At 38.1% G+C, this 14,817-nt stretch overlaps 1 protein-coding gene across 6 annotated transcripts in view; it reads left to right on the top strand.

Moving 5' to 3' along the window:
- RALB (RAS like proto-oncogene B) overlaps nt 1-14,817 on the top strand; it is a 103,579-nt gene that overhangs the window by 51,997 nt on the left and 36,765 nt on the right. The gene's annotated exons all lie outside the window — the stretch shown is intronic.

Raw genomic sequence — 14,817 nt, 5'->3', positions numbered from 1 at the left:
CGAGGCTTGAACTTCCTACCTCTCGTAAAGGAAGGCCTCCTCGGAGTGCGGCCCTTCCTCATCCCCACGGCTGCAGTCTGGGCTGTGCCCGCGCCGGGACCCAGTGCAGCCTCCTGGGTTTGGGTGATGGCCGAGATTCCCAGCACCCACCCCGCGTGTGGCACCTTCCATTGCCATTCGTCAGTCACGTATTACCCAGCTCCACACCCAGATCGTTTCTTTTTGGCCAGCTTCATGTGCTGTGTGTGTGATGCGGGCAGTGTCCTCCACATGTCTCTAGGTGGAATGCCATATGCTTAAAGTTATGTTTGATAAAATCTTAAGCAGACTGGTATTGAGATAACTGAGGTCCGACGCTCCGGGTCGGTTGTAGGCATTCTTTGGATGATACTGAAGTTGGGATTTATTGGGAAAAGTGAAAATCAAGAATTTATCAAGCAGGAGTTTTGGGGAGAGGAAGTCAGCAAGCTTGTAAGAACTTTTGGCTGCCTGTTAAATGTTTAAGCTGGTTGATGCTACTTAATGGGCTATTCATCTGCTTGAATCGATATCCTTTGGTCCGACCTCAGCAGTGTTATTGTAAAGGTCTTTCAGCTTATTCTTTAAAGTCATTTAACAGATAAGTATTGCCTGACTTCAGAGGGGGTAATACGCATCTTGGCCAGGTAAATCATTTGGGGATATCTGAGACTCTGGGACATGCTGTCAAGATTTTTATGTTAAGAAAACTGGGGAAAGAAATAAAGAATGTGTCAGCAGGAAGTAAAGGTTCAAAGTGGAAAGATTGTGGATGGGAAGTAGAGGGTAGCAGTGGGAAAAACTTTCGGCTTTAGTAGGAGAACTGAGTTTGAATCAAGATTCCATCACTTACCCTTTGGGCAAGTCATCTAACCTCTTGGAGACTCCAGTTCCTCCTCTGTAATAATATGGGGATGATCATTGTACTTCCTACTTCAAATGTGTTATAAGAAATTTTGTAAATTTTAAAATCTAAATGTGAGTTTGTGATGTACAGTTTAAATTCTTTAGCTTGGCATTTAAAGTTCTTTGCACACTGACTCCATCCTACCTTTCCAACCTTATTTTACATCATCTTTTATTACATTGTAACTGTCTAATCTTGTATTCCGTCTCTTTGTTTCAGTGCCTTTGCACAGACAATTCCTTCTGCTGGGAATGCAGTCCTTCCTCCTAAGGATATCCTTAGCTGCTGCTTTTTTTTTTTTTTTTTGGAGAGGGGAAGGTAGGGCAGTTGGGGATTAAGTGACTTGCCCAAGTTCACATGGCTAGTTTTTAGTGTTTTTGTGTTAAGTGTCTGAGGTCGGATTTGAACTCAGGTCCTCCTGACTCCAGGGCCTGTGCTCTATTAACTGTGCCCCCTAGCTGCCCAGACTCCTTAGCTTCCTACAAGGCTCAGTTACCACTTATGGAAACCTTTCCCATAGTTGTTAGCCTTTGCCAATAGTTCTTAACACCCCTTTCTTCCTCAGATTATCTTGTATTTATTAGCTGAGCACATATATCTTCACCATCTTCCCCTCACGCCCCCTCACCCCCCCCCCAAGCTCTTTTAAGGCAACTGGGTTTTGTTTGTTTCTGCTGTAGTACAATGCCTTGCTCATAATAGAATTGAGTTATTATCTGGAACCATTCTGCTGGCTCTACCACTAGAAATGTTCATTTTCTTGTGGCTTTGGTTCTGTATTTGACAAGTATAGAAGTGATGTATGTTCAAGAAACTTTGTGCCATAACTAATGGTCATAAATTTGAAATTGGAACGATCTTTTGCATTCTGTCAGAAACCTTTCTATAATAATAATAATAATAATAAGGAATTGAAATTACTTCATTGAGAAGCAGCTGTACTCTCCTTGCATAGCTGGATTTTAAGTCTGCTTAATTTTTATGACAGAGAGACCACTTCCAAACTGCGATTTCTGACTCCCCAGTTTTGTGTATACAGTAGGGCAAATGCTTGAATGAATATTTCTGGGGAGAATCCAACAATGCAGGGCCTGAGTTGGGGGTGAGAAAGAGGATTATATACTACTAGTAACAAATAACTGTGCTTTATGTTTTATTTTACAAAATACATCTACTTTCTAACTGGGAAATACAGAAGCTAAGTAGGAGGGGAAAAGTTGGCCCAAACTATCCAAGGTAGGGCCAGTTTATGCAGAGAGCATGAAGTAAATAACCTTGTAAACTATTTGATGAAGGTGGTCTCCCAACCTGATTCCAGATAACTGTTTAGCCTAGAGCTACCTGGCAAGCATATATGATCAATGATCATAAATTTTGCTGGGATAGTAGATGCCATTAATGAGCTCCATAGTTACGGTAACTGGAACACATGTATATATATATATTTATGCCTCCCTAGGAATTGGTTGCTAGATGTGTTGGGTAGATTTTGGAATGGCTATGCATTTGTGTTATTAGATGGTTGAGGGAACAGACTGGTTGTGAGATAGTAAATGCCTGAGAAGGAAGATGATTGGGTTAGGGTTAGTATGAACACAGGATGACAGTTGTTCAGATCGATCACAGCAGTTGTTGTTAGTTGTCTAACTATTAACAATTTTCTTGAGTGATCTTGATCAAGGTTCAAAACTCTAGAAGCCTTTTTAGGTTTTCCTTTAAAAAACAGCAATAACAAACCAACAGAATGCAAAGGTGTTGTTCACATTTGCTACTAAATTATTTTGTGTTTTTTTTTTCGGTGGAACCTGCACAGAATTATCATTTGAGGTTGCTATATATCCCTAGCCTATTAGATGAAAAAGTTGGCATTGATTTAAAAAAAGATATCAAATAAAATTTTTGTAGTTGAGATAATTGTAAACTTTTTCATCATAAATATCAGATCTTCAAATAAAAAAATAGAAAATTAATGCTATCTTAAAGAAATCTGATATAAACCCTATATATTAGTGTTGTTGTTCAGTTATGTTTCTTTGTGACCCTGTATGGAGTTTTCTTGGCAAAGATACTGGAGTGGTTTGCCATTTCTTTCTCCAGTGGATTTAGATAGAGGTTAAATAACCTTCCTAGGGTCACATAGCTAGCATGTATGCATTATACACACACACATAAATATATGTATATATTGCACACACACACACACATATATATTTTCCATCAAGCATATTTAAATCAGACCAGGACCAATCAAATTAACAGGCATTTATTAAGCCCTTGCTGTGTGCTGGGTACTGCACTAACATTATATATAAAGAAAAAGCAAAAATAATGCCTACTCTCAAGGAACTTAAATTCAAATGGAGGCAAAAACATGTACATACACACATATGTATAAACATACAAAGTGGATAAAAGATAAACTTTAGAGGGGAAGACACAAGCAGTTAGGGGGATTGGAAATGTACTTTTGCAGAAGATGGGGCTTCCTCTGATCTTGAAGGGCACAGAGTATTCCAGGCATGGGGGATAGCCAGTGCAGGTAGGAGATAGAATGTGAGGAGCAGCAAGGAGGGAGTAATGTGTAACACTGGAAAGATAGGAAAAGGCCACGTTATGAAAAGCTTTCAATGTTAAACAGAGGAGTTCATATTTGCTTGTAGAGGTAGCCAGGAGCCAATGGAGTTTATTGGGGGCAATGACATGGCCTCCAGAAAATGAATTTGGAAACTTGTGTGGGAGGATAGATTGGAGGAAGGAGAGATGAGGCAGGGCAGGGAGGGAGATGATGAGGGCATAAACTAGAGTGGTGCCCATGTTATTGGAGAGAAGGGGACACAGAGGAACTCTTCTTTTAGACTGATTAGCACATTACATAGTTTTAAAAATTCAACGTTTTTATAATATTTAGGGTAAAAGGACAGAGATGGAAGGAACTTTAGGAATCATTTAGCCTAACCCATCGACTCCTCTTAATAGCATCATAGATGGAGTTGGAAAGGATCCCATAGACTATGTAGAGCAGTCCGCCTTATTTTGTACATGGCTTTGGAGATTGTTACTTGCCCAAGGTCACATAGTGAGTAAGCAGCATCTTTGAGACTTTCTGAATCCAGGGCCTCTGACTCATACATAGGCAGTGCTTTTTCCACTTCCCATAACCTTCCCTCCACTGCCCTCAGTTTTACATGTGAAAAAACGGAAGTCCAGAGAGAGTGAATTGCGCAAGATGACCCAGGTGTAAATAACACAGTTGAAATTCATATTCAGGTTCTATGATTCTAAATTCTCTTTTCTATAATGTTTTCCTTATCACATTTCTCCTTATATCCTGATGGATATATTTAGCTGTTGTTTCCTTACATTCTCAACAGAGTATTTTTGTTTCTTGGTCATTTCAGTTGTATCTGACTCTTTGTGACCCCATTTGGGACTTTCTTGGCAAAGTAAATGGAATAGTTTGTCATTTTCTTCTCTTGATTGTTTTCACAAATTGGAAAACTGAGGCAAACAGGGATAAGTGACTTGCCCAGTGTCACATGGCTGGTAAATGTCTGAGGCTGGATTGAACTCAGGTCTTCCTGACTCCAGACCCAGGGCTTTATCCGCTGCACCACCTAGCTGCCCTCAATAGAGTATAGTGTACATCCAAAGATGATACCCTTAAATGAGCACTGCAGAGTTGAAGGAAAATTTAGTCCTGAGTAGATCCTTGAAGCATGGGTTATTTTTTGTTTAACCCAGACATTTTTTATACCTCTTCCTTCTTTCTTTTTGCCCTGACTTTTATATGTTTTCATTATTTGTAAGGTTATAGTAAGGAATTAAAGCAGAGCTGGAATTTTGACTGTGCTGGTGCTTTTTTAATGTATGTACTTTGCAGCTTAGCATTTTTTATTTATGGATTCTAGCACCAGATGCTAAAATGATTCAGTTAAATATTTAGCCAGACATACAGGAGCTTTGGAGGTTTAAAAATTGAGCTTAATTTTAATATTTATGGGATCACTAGACTTAGATATTTAGGGTTTCCAACCCTCTAAACAAATTTGTAAAAAGAATAATAACAAAAGGATTTACTTGAAGGGGTTTTAACTGACTGTTAATCTTCAGTGTTATTTGAAAACTAGTAGTTGGCAAAGTGGCATACTTCCCTCTTGGGGAACAAAAACTTCTCTTCTTTTTGACCTTTTATCTTGTATCAGTAAATTCTTACCTCACTAGTCTTTCTCCTTCTTTCCTCTCTTTTTTTTTTGCCTTTTGGAGGGCAATTGGGGTTAAGTAACTTGCCCAAGGTTACAGGGCTAGTATTTTTGTGTGGGTGTTATGTGTTTCAGGCAGGGAACCGAACTCGGGTCCTCCCAACTCCAGGGCCAGCACTTTATTCACTGCGCCACCTAGCCGCCCCTCCTTTTTTCCTCTTAAAAGCTATTGGAAACTACCGTAGTGCCTCTTTTCCTTCCTTGTCTGTGGAAGGTAAACCAGGCCCATTTTCAGCCAAATTGGGAGTGCATTAAATTTACTTAGTCTTCCTTTGTTGGGCCTTTCTCCCCATTTGGTAACTAACCCCTACTGTTTCAGGAGCTTTGATATTTAATCATTATAGTATTTTCCCTAAATTAGTTGCATTTGTTCCTAAGTCTTTGCAAATTTAACTGGGGTTATAAAAGGGGGGGAGGTTAGAGTAAAGGGGTTCAGTTTTATAATTTACCTCTCTTGGTTCTGTCATAGAAGTTGTAGAACATTTATCCTAAGTACCTCTATACTGTGCCTGTACCTATCCCTGAAGCCACAAATAAATTCAAAATTTTTGTGGTGTACCCAACAACATATTCCTAGATTTATGTCATAATGAACAAACAACTCATGTTTGTATGCCTTTACAGTTTTTAATGGCTTTTACTCATAATCCTGTATAGTAGTTACTAAAAGTATTATTATTCTTGTTGTACAAGGCATGAAAAAAATCAGATGTCAGTAATTTGTTGCTGATTGATTATACTTTTAGTGGAGATGAGGGTTTTTAGTGTGTTACCTCAACCAACATTTGTGTCTTACGTTTTTTATTTAATTGTGGAATTCCCTTAAAGGAATTTTGTGCGTCAGTATGCAGGTGATGAATTTTGGGGATGGGATAAGGAGGATTGCTGCCAATTTTGGTCCTGAAGTAAACTTTTCTTACTCCTTTGAAGTTCTTCCTTTCCCAACTGCCCTTTGTTCCTGGTAGGATGTGTTGGGTGCAGTTTTTTTTTCCTTTTGGGGCAGGGGGACAAAGTGGAAAAAAACCTCTGTCTTTTAGTACTGACTTTTATTTAAATGTCTAGATTTTTCTAAAGTTCTCAAATCAATTTCTAAACTACACTTCTTGTGAAAAACCTTTCATATTCCATAGGAGAAATAACCTTTCTTTCTAAATTCATTTTGTTAAGTATGAAGGTAAAAGCATACATATCTTATCCTGAAAGTGTGGAAAAATGTTTGCAAAACAGCCAATGGTGGAGGGGTAATTAACATTTTGAAATGCATTGACATTAGTGATTTCTTATATCGAAGGCAGTTGGTTGGTGCAGTAAAATAGAGCTCTGGGCCTGGAATCAGGAAGACCTGAATTCAGATGTAGCCTTTGGCATTTATCAGCTGTGTAATTGTAGGCAAGTCACTTAATTTCTTTTTTCCTCATTTTCTTCATCTGTAAAGGATAATAATAGCACTTAGCTCCCTGAGTTGTTGTGATGATCAAATGAGGTATTTCCAAAGCCCAGTGTCTGGCATATAGTAGATGCTACATAAATGCTTATTCTGTTTCCCTATCCTTATCTAAATTAAATTGTACTTGACTGGGGCAGTTTATCTCACATTTTTGTATTCACGCAAGAAGCTCAGAAGAAAGTATTTTGAGAATTATTTCTATGGGAAATAGAACTATTATTTTCATGCATTTGCTTGAGCAAAAAGCAATGGTGAAGTGAGATGTTGGCTTGTCTAATTTCAGAAAAACAGGAGTTTTAGACTCGATTATAAAGGATCTATAAACTATTGGCCAGTATGCTTAACTTTGATTGCCAGCAAAATTCTTGAACATATAATTTGGGTTGGTTAGTGAGCATCTAGAAAAGAAAACAGTTATTGCAAAAAATCAGCATGGCTTCCTCAAGATTAGATCATAGCTGTGGAGCTTGAAAGGACCTATGAGGCGTTTTAATCCAACCTCCTTATGTGCCAGATGAAACTGAGAACCACAGGAGTGAAATGATTTGCCAGAGGTTGAAAAGGAAGAAAGGAGAATCAGGATTAGAATCCAGGCCTTTTATTCACAGCCAGGGCTGCTTTCATGGACGATCATACCAGTCTAACCTTATTTCCCTATTTAACAGTTACTAACTGATAGATCGGGGACTTCTGTAGAAGGCAGTTAGATGTCACAGTGGATATAATGCTGGACCTGGCATGGGGAAGACACTACCTGTGTGACGCAGGGCAAGTCACTTAACTTCTCTTAGGCTCAGTTTTCTCATCTGTAACGTGGTTAGTAATAACAACTATTTCTCAGGGTTATTGCAGGAATAAAGCAGGATACTTGTAGAGTGCTTGGCAAACCTTAAAGCATTATATCAATTTTAGCTATTACTAACGGTTGTTACATAGTTTACCTAGATTTTAGCAGAACATTAGACAGACTCTTGTGTACTTTTTCTGTGGTGAAGATTTTAAAGAACAACTGGCTCTGGATTCAGACCCTGTGTTCAGACCCCAGCTTTGTCACTTAACTTTCCTGGGTCGAAGTTTCTTCATCTCTGAGATGAGGGAGTTGGACTAGATACTAGCCTTTGAGGTCCCTTCCAGCTTTAAATTCACGATTCAATGATTGTTTGAGGGATAGAAAATAGTTTAGTTAACTGACTTCTGAACTGGTAGAATGAATGGATGCAAAGAGTAGTCAGTAATGGTTCAGTGTCATTTTGGAAGGGGATCTTTGTTTGACCTATCTGCAGTCTATTATTTTTATCAATGACCTGGAAAAAGTATAGATAATATATTTATCAAATTTCTAGATGTCACAAAGCTAAATAAGATGCTCAACTCCTTGAATGACAGAAACCCAGAGTGTTTCTAAAAGCTATAATGTTCTTGTACTGAGTCTAATAAAATGAAATTTAATAGGAGTGAATATAAAATCTTATGCTTTTGTGAAATCAGCTCCTCAAACACACAGTAAGGAATCATAGATGTCAGTTGGCAGCCAAGAAAGTGAATTCATTCTTGGCTTGTAGTGAGAGAGGCATAGTGTTGTAGATTAGAGAGGTGACATAGTCACCTCCTACTTGGTATCTTCTCTAAAAAAATGTGAACTCTTTGAGATGCAGAGCAGGTGCTTCATAAATACTTGTTTGATATAACTCTGTACTTTGTCCTGTTTAGGTCATATCTGGAATATTGTATTCAATTTCGGTTTCTACATTTAGAAAGGACATTAATAAGGTGGAGAATGTCCAGAGGAGGACAGCCAGGATAGTTAAAACCTGTAATTAAACTATGTGAGAATTGGTGGAAAGAACTGGGCATATTTAGTATGTTAGAGAGAAGACTTAGCAGGGACATGGTAGGCACTTTAAAGGATTTAGGAGGCTATGCTATGGTGAAAGGATTGGTCTTGTTCTGCTTGGGATTCGAGGGAAGACCTACAGACATTGGGTGGATGATGTAGTGGAAGCAACTGCTTCAAGAGGTAATTGTTCTCCCTTATTAGAGGTTTTCAAGTAAATGCCAATGGCCCTTTGTTGGTTTCTTGTTTAGGTACAAGTTGAACTAGATGTCCTCTGACAGCACAGCCTAGCCTATTTTGAAAGATTCTGTGTTCACAAAGAACTTTATTGATCACCTAGAATTATAAGAATTAGAGATTATCCTTTTAAACCTTCATTTTACAGGTGAAGAAACTGATGAATAAATAATTAACCTCAGATTATAAGAAATATACCAGTTATTTTAATGAAGGTCACTGAGGAAACTGAGTTAATTCAAATTTTCTATTTGCCAGATAGTGACAGCCTACTTGAAGGAGATGCAAAGAGAAAGCTGAAATGTAAGTGGGGAAAATATTTGAATAAATAAAATGACTGGTTTTATTTAGTTCCCGTTGTGATTACCATTGCAGGTTTGCTGTGCTTTAATGAAATCTGATTAAAGATATGCCTTACAAATAATTAGATTAAGAAGTGATTATTTTAATTTGGAGAGGCAGCATTAAAATGCACGTGTCACTAGATTCCCAACATGGTATATCCTAGTACCATTTTAATGTACTTATTAATGTACTTGCAAAAATCTCTTTGGCTTATTGCCAATTTAGATAAAGTCCTATAAACATGATTTATTTTGCTTTTTTAAAAAGGCCCTCTGATCTCCTGCAAGAACTTCGACTGATAAGGCATTGACTATAGGACAGGTTTTATTTAACCTGATAAAAAACCCTCCAAATGTAAAGTGAATTATCCATTGCCCGAGTTCCTAGGAATCAAGAACACCCTCCTTCCCCTTCCAGAGGAGCTGATATAGCCCTTCGAGGCTCCCGGGTCATCAGAAGAGCCCACCTTCTTTCTCTCCTCCACCTACCTGGACTCACAGACCAGCAATAGGTATAGATTTGGATTGTTCCTCGGGGAATATGATTATTGAAAGAAATTGCAAATGATACAGGGGTCTTTTGAGTACCATCAAGAACAAAGTCTTAGCCTATTCTGTCTCTTTTCATCATTCTGTCTGGCATTGACAGAGCATGTGAGGACCATATGGAACTTGCCATCCTTTTTCCAGTTTTCGCATTGCAAGCATAACAGTGCAAAGAACACTGAATTTGGAGTCGGAATCTCAATTTGAATTTAGGCTGTTCTGCTTGGGACAAATCAGTTGACCTTTATGGGTCACAATTTCCTTATCTGTGAAATTCAGAGGATTGGACTAGATAAGCTTTTAAATTACCTTTTATTTCTAAACCCTATAATCTATTAACTGTATGGTCATAGGTGAGTCACTTAACCTTTCTGAGGCTTAAATCCCCCTTCTGTAAAATGGGAATAATACTTTATAGGGTTGTCTTGAGGAAAGCTTTGTAAAATGTGAAGCAGTATGCCAGAGTGAGTTATTTTATTCAAAAGGTAAATATCACCAAAAATGAATTTACACAGTTCTCAGTGAATTTGTCCTAGGTTTTTAGAGATTAGCAACAGCATTGATCTTCATGTTGTGTATAGACATGCTAGGAGGCACATAAAATATTCTGTTGGCATGCAAGAATAAAAATGAGAACTTCTATTTATATTTATTTTACTGTTTATTTAAAAAATAAGAAATTTATTTTGACTAGTATTTAATCTGCAGATCAAAATTTAGGCTCCCAGAGTGAGTCAGGTAGTTAGTTTGGTTTCATGTATGGTTTTCAGGGTGTCCTGAGGAAAGGCTGAGAGTTCCACAGTGTAGAAGAGTCGAGTCATTTATTTGCTTTCAGTGTGTTGTGCATATTACAGTTTATATGTGTCTGGCTAAGTGGGTTTTTGGATTATACGATCTAATTTTAGCTAAATTAACTCTGAACAAAATACACAATAGCTAAAAAAGTTTCTGGCAAAGAAACTGAATGGATTATGATACTAATACTTTGAAGGAACTTGAACAAGTGTCACAGCTGACACTTTTTGTTAGTCATGTTACAGGTAAAAACAATGACTAATTAGACCTGACAATTTGAAATTATTAAGATTATTTGAAATATTTATTCATACCCACTATTATTAATGATGTACCTCATCTTAAATGTAAATATGTTGTGCCTTGAGATATTAGGTAGTGATAGAATGAAGCCACCAGGATTAGCAAAGCATTTAAGTTTTTGTTGCCAAAAATATGTGTCATCTGTAAAAACCTTCATATCCTCACACTTAACTTGGAAACACAATTTTTTAACCTGTTTAAAATTAATTTTCCAAAAGAAGAATTTCAGTGGGTTAATTAACTTGTTAAAAATATAATGCTGATTAGTTTACAGAAACAACTGATTGACATCTGGCAGAATGAAAATTGACTACCCAAATTTCAACAAAAACTTCTTCATAGTTGGTGGATGGGATTGAAAAATGAGTATCATGATTAAATAAGTACACTGATGTATTTCTTCATTTGAATCTACATAATTTTTTTGTGTGGTAGCTTTTTCAGCTGTTATAAATAAAGCATTTATGGCTTTATCTACTTATTAAGTGCCAGGCACTGTGCTACTAATAGGTACATGGGTACAAATACAAATTAACAAGACAATGCCTGCCTCAAGGTGTTTATATTCCAGTGGGAGAAGAAAACACATAGAAAAAAGTTGCTGTGGCTTTGGGGGTGAAGGTGGGAATTGAGGGGGGCACAGTGAGGGAAGTGGCATGGAGATCTGGGTCCGACAAGATAAGGCAAAAGCTAACTTCTTGCTTCATCTCATTCAGCTGGAACTTCCCCTCTCCAAGATCATCAAGGAGCTCTTACTGTCCAATCTGAGAGCCCCTTCTTCCTTATCCTTTTGACTTCTCTGTATCATTTGACATTGTTGAACACTTCTTCATAGACACTGATTCATCTCTGGATGTTCACGACACAGGTCCTCCTTTTCATGTGTCTCTGTCCCCACCTTCTCCCCCCCTCCCCCCCATCTCAATACAAATGAATTCGGATCTATAGATCAGCCCTCTTACTTCTTCTCTTGAAGTAAGTTCATCACCAGTTGCTAGTTGTACATTTCCACCTGGATGTCCTTTCTGTATGTCAGCTTGTTCATAGCAGAATGTCAGGATAGATTATCTGCCCCCCACCTCCTCTCTTTTTGTTGAAATTCATCATCCTTTCATTTATCCTCTTTTGCAACCTCAGTTACCTTTAACTCTACCTTATCCCTTAATCCTGAAGTATTAGCAGTTCTACCTCGAGGACATCTCTTGTATCTTTCCCCATCTGTCTTCTCATACTGCCACCATGGTTCAGGTCCTTATCACCTTTCACCATTAACGCCATAAATATTTTCCTTGCCTAAGATTTCTGTTTTTCATCAATACAAGCCCACGAGGTGATTCTACTAAAGCATCATCTGACCATATCACTTCCCTGCTCTAGAAGTTCCAGTGGCTTCCTATTGCCTCTAGGATAAAATGAAAATTCCCTAGCTTTTAAAGCACTTTATATTCTGACTCTAACCTGTACTTGTAGGTTTACTGTCTGTTATTCTCCTTCATGCATTCCAGTCAAACTTGGCTAATATATAACATTATTTCTCTATGTTGGCTGTCTCCCATGTCTAGAATGCATTCCCTTCTTATTTCTGTTGTGTAAAATCATTTTCACATTTCTTCAGCACTCAGCTTAAGTTCTGCTTTCTGTAAGAAGTCTATTCTTATTTACCTCCTTCCCCTGAGTTACTAATGTTCTCCCTTTTTTCTTTGAAATAACTTCATATATTTATTTAGTATGCATTATGTATTTAGTTATTTTTCTGTGCGTAAGTTGCATGTACCTCTTGCCTCTTTCCTCTCCCCTCTCCCAAATTCCTTGAAGACAGAGACATTTGGCTTTTATTTTGTATATCCATGGCCTAACACAATACTTGGCACAAAATATAGATATCATATAAATGCTTGTTGAATGAAATAATAAAGGTGGCATTTTCTCTACTAAATCAAATCCTTTTCTATAATTAGGAAACAGTGGGATCTTGTGTTCTCAGTATCTTTCAGTCAGTTTGCCATTATAAAGATGTAGTTTACTGTATCATTGTAAAAGCCTAGATGCTCCCTTCTCAAAACCATATCAAGAATACAAATATAGATATTCTTGAAGGTTTTTTGAAAAGAATTGCTAAGTAGGCACTTCATGAAATGAGGTGGAAGGGGTTGGCACAGGCCTGTGGGCCATTTTGTATTTTTGTTTTGTGGGTTGCCATAACCACCAAGTAGCTAGCCTTTTAGGGTTGATCCTTCCCATTCTTAGCTAGGCAAGTCCTTGGAAAATAGAGTCTACTGTAGGGACTATATTTGAAGCCTTTAAAGTGTGATAGACTGCCAGATTCTTGCATTTTGTTCATATGATAGTGAAGCATCAGAGTAAGACTTAGTGGAGATGACATTTTGAATTGAGTTGGAAGTCTAAAGCATTTTAAGAAATCTGAAATGTAAAGATATAAAATATTGAATGAGTCACCAGATGAATGTTTTGGCCATAGCAACTCATGAAACATCCATTTTCTGTCAGAAACATTTCTGTCTTTCTGGTCACACAGGTTTGCAACTTCAGAGTAACCCTCGACTCCCCATTCTCTCTTACCCTCTTCCCTCATCTGCCATATCTAACTAATCAGTTAGTCTCCTAATCTTGTTTCTGTCACCCCCATAGCATCTCTGACATCCATCCCATCATCTCTTCTCTACTGACCCTGGTTCAGGTCCTCATCACTTTTTTACCTACACTGGCAATAGCTTCTAAAATTGGCCTTTCTCCCTCAATCCCTTCTCCTCTCCAATTCATCTTCCTCTGGACAACCAAGGTGATATGTTCCCAAAGCGCAGGTCTGACCATGTCAGTATGCTGCTTAATAAATTCTAGTGGTTCACCTTTGGCTTTTAGGATCAAATACAGACTCCTGTGTTTGGCATTTAAAGCCCTTTACAGCTTGCCTCTAACTTAACTTGGCCAGGCCAATTACACATTATGCCTTTTCACAAATGCTTCAGTTCAGCCAAATTGGCTTTCCTTCTCTTCACATAAGACACTGCTTTCATCTCATTGTCCTTCCACAAACTGTCACTGATGTCTGGAATGTACTTCCTCCTTACCTCTACCTTCAAGAATTCCTAGTTTTCTTCTTATCTCAAGTCAGACCACTTTTACATGAGACCGTCTCTTTTTTCTCTCCTACCCCTTCCCTTACCTTATATATCTTTTTAATTTACTTGTGTGTGTGCTTTTTAATCTTTGCTAATAGAATGTAAACTCCTTGGGGGCAAGGGACTATTTAATATTTGTATTAGTATCCCTAGGGTCTAGCACATTGCAAATAGTAGGCACTTAATAAGTGCTTGTTGATGGATCTGTTTACTTAGGCTTAGAAGAATTGTGATCTCTCATTACAGGAACTACAGGCAACATGATGAAATCCCATCTGATAAAGAATATTGTTTAGAGAGAAGTTTGTGATGAGCGGTATAACTACTTAGTTTAGTCATTTTTTGTTAAGCAATAAGGACAACCTTATAGAGGACTTAAAAAAAGGAGCCTTAACAGAAAAGTTTAAAGCTTTTATGGGGGCAGCCAGGTAGCACAGCGAGTAAGAGCACCAGCTCCAGTGTCAGGATTGACCTGGAGATCGAATCCCAGGCTCAGACACTTAGCACCCACCCAGAAACACCTGGCCGTGTAACCTTGAGCAAGTTACTTAACCCCAATTGCTTAGGGGCATCCAGGTGGCTCAGCAAGTAAGAGCACTGGCTCCAGTGTTGGGAAGACCTGGAGATCGAACACTCAGATCGAACCCGGGCTCAGACACTCAGCACCACACCCAGAAATAACTGGCCTTGTAACCTTGAGCAAGTTACTTAACCCCGATTGCTAAAAAAAAAGCTTTTATGGACATCGATTCCAAAATTTGATTTAATGATAGTCAGTAGCCAAGCTTTTGTCAACTTGGTACTAAGGATATCAGAATTTAAAGTTAAACTCTTTTAGCTCCTGACTGTTATGTTTGGGATGAGGCTATAAATGAATGCACAGTTCTTGGATATCACATGGTAAACCAGGTTACATAACTTTCTTGACCAAGAAATGTTCTAGTTTGAGTCAAGTCCTTTTTGCTTAGTTTGCAGTTGGATATTTCC

This window comes from Petaurus breviceps, unplaced genomic scaffold (genome assembly GCF_028583685.1).
Source record: "Petaurus breviceps papuanus isolate PSGF00001 unplaced genomic scaffold, PetGlider_PUasm1.0 90731, whole genome shotgun sequence".
Classification (NCBI taxonomy): domain Eukaryota; kingdom Metazoa; phylum Chordata; class Mammalia; order Diprotodontia; family Petauridae; genus Petaurus; species Petaurus breviceps.
Note: the sequence above shows the minus strand (reverse complement) of the source record. Positions and strands in the feature narration are given on the sequence as shown.